The following is a 2,856-nucleotide window of genomic DNA, read 5'->3' as shown; positions in this document are numbered from 1 at the left end:
ATTATTGCATTTTTCTCCCTCCCTCCTGCCCCCCAGTTAGCTCTTCTCTTTGAAAAGTTAAAAAAAAATTCCTTCAATCCCCCTCCTCCCAGTACACTCCACTATCCAACCTTCATTCTGCATCTTGTCATAACCATAATACCCAATCATATATCACTTTTAAACTCTTCTCTCCCTCATCTGTTTCAATGCAGTATACATAATTTATCCAGTCTTTCTTAGTCTCACCCCAAACCCGATGTCAGTCCCATTTTACAACAGTGGCACTATGCAGTATTTGTCCTTTTTTGACTGAGATATTTCACTCAGCATAAGGTCCTCCAGGGTCACCCATTTTGAGTTAATATTGTATGAGTTCCTTGTTTTTCAGTGCAGCATAGTATTCCATTGTGTCAATATACCAGACCTCTATCCATTAGTTTGTTAATGAACACTTAGTTTCCAACTCTTTGCTATTGTGAACTAAACCACAATAAACATGGGTATGGATATATCTGCTTGGGTGGCAGTTACGGTTTCTTTAGGGTGTGATTTGATTCTTAGAAGGTCCCATTCATCTATTTTAAGCTCTCCTGGTTGTAGATTTCCCAGGATGCTTGTAAGACTGTTTATGTTGTGGATTAGGACTTCTAGAGTTCTTCCAAGCTTTTCTTTAATGAAATTTATAGTCCTTGGTTTTAGTCCTCGGTCCATGATCCATTTTGAGTTGGGTTTTGTGTGTGGAGTGAGGTGTGGATCTTGCTTGAGTTTTCTGCAGATAGTTTTCCAATTTTGCCAGCACCTTTTGTTAAAAGGCTATCATTTCCCCACTTAACTGATTTCATCTCTTTGTTAAAAATCAATTGACCATAGGTAGATGGGCTGATTTCTGGATTCTCTATTCTATTCAGTTGATCTATATGTCTGTCATTGTACCAGTACCACGCTGTTTTGACCACCACAGCAGTGTAGTAGGGTTTCTTTTTTTTTTTTTTTAATTTTTATTTGTTTATTTATTTTTCATTTCAGTGAACATCTATAGAGATTTTGGAATTCCATTCATTCATTGTTACACCCTTCTCCCCGACCACCACCCCCCTCCCCCGTTTGCTCCTCTCCTTGTAAAGCAAAAGCAAAACTCCCTCATTGGTACCCAATCCCCCCGCACATTCCCCAACCACACTCCCTACCCCAAATATAATCCACTCTGCAACCCTCATTCCGTACTCTTACGATACACATAAATGCCCTAAAATATAATACTTTTAAACTATTCTCTCCCCCATAGACTTCAATGCCGTAAACATATTTCTTTTTAAGGAGTGCTTTGTTTATTCGGGGTCTCTTTCCATTCCAAATGAAATTGGAGATTGTCTTTTCCATCTCAATGAAGAATGGAATTGGCTGCATGGTGGAGTGGACTGGGGTAGGGGGATTTTATAACAAAGAATTTTTCTTATACTTTTCAAAGAAAAGAGCGAACTGAGGGGAGGGGTGGGTAGGGAGAAAAATGCAACAATGAATGGAAATCCAAAGTCTCTGTAAACGTTCATTAAAATCAATAATAAAAAATATTAGGGGGGGAAGGATGAGCAGGGAGAGAAGTGCAGTAATGAATGAATGGAAATCCAAAATCTCTGTAAATGCTCATTAAAATTATTTAAAAAGTATTAAAAAATGACTAGTGTTTATGAAATATATATACATATATATAACTGGTTAGCAACTTCTGCAACATATTAAAAGATATGTAGAAATATAGTGTGTGGTAATGACTACTTAATGCTTACTACAATGAAATTAAAATTTATTTTAGAAATTAATTTATTCTCTAATTTTAATTTTGTCCATTCTCTAGAGGAGAAAAAGTAATTATTAAATATTGAGTTTTAAATATTTTAATAAAATATACTTCCTGGGGAAAAAGTTGCTGATGAGGTTGTGAAGAGATTGGAATCCTTATTCATTGCTGGTGAGAGGGTTAAATGGTACAACCACTATGGAAGGCGGTCTGGTGCTTTCTCATGAAGTTGGAAATAGAAATGCCCTTATCTCTTGACTAATTAAGGTCTTGAGTAATTCATTCTTTTCTTCCGGAACTCTCCTGCAGGTCAGAGAGGTGCAACAGGAATGATTGAATGCGATATAACGGGAAAGAAGGAATGGGTGAAGCACAGTGTATGTAAATGTTGTATGGAAGCCAACAGAAAAGAAATTTTTTTTTAAAAAAAGACATTGTGAAGTCCATTATTAAGGACCTTTCCAAAGTACTAAGGGGCAGTGCTATCAGTTTAAAGATTAACCTGTGCTTGATTCAGGCCATGGTCTTTATATTCACTGACTGAGAGCTGGACAATGAATGACAGAAGAATCAACACTTTTGAGTTGTGTTGGAAAAGAGTACTGAATCTTCTGTGGTCTGCCACGAGGATGTAGATAAAGTTGGGAGAAACTGCAGTCAGGGGCAAGGCTGGTGAAGCTTTGCCTCACATGATTTGAGCGTGTTCTTAGGAGGGCCCAGTTCTTGGAAGAGGGCATCATGCTTGGAAAGGTGGAGTGTTAGCAAAAGAGAGGAAGACCCTGGGTTGACACTGTGAAGCCAGGAGCTCAAGCAAGTCAAAGATGATGAGAATGACACAGGATAGGACAGAGTTTAAATTCACTGTTCATTGGGTCCTTGTGAGTCATAATGTATAATGTTTAAGTGCAAGTTTAAGCTCAAATTTTAGCTCACAAAGGAGAATGTTTAAGCTGAGCATTCTAATATTTGTCTGCTTCCTTAATCTCTTTGGCTTAAAGTATTTCACTTGTAAAACTGAGATAAAATTGCTCTTATAAGAATGTCATTAGGGGGGAGCTCTGGTGGCCTAGTGGCAA

General features: G+C 37.7%; 1 protein-coding gene across 1 annotated transcript in view; it reads left to right on the top strand.

Moving 5' to 3' along the window:
* Positions 1-2,856, top strand: part of LOC102872652 (chromosome unknown open reading frame, human C5orf34) — a 54,693-nt gene that overhangs the window by 5,766 nt on the left and 46,071 nt on the right. The window lies entirely within an intron of this gene.

This window comes from Elephantulus edwardii, unplaced genomic scaffold (genome assembly GCF_000299155.1).
Source record: "Elephantulus edwardii isolate Elephantulus edwardi_28Jun2011 unplaced genomic scaffold, EleEdw1.0 scaffold00235, whole genome shotgun sequence".
NCBI lineage: Eukaryota > Metazoa > Chordata > Mammalia > Macroscelidea > Macroscelididae > Elephantulus > Elephantulus edwardii.
This window is presented reverse-complemented; position numbering and strand designations above follow the sequence as displayed.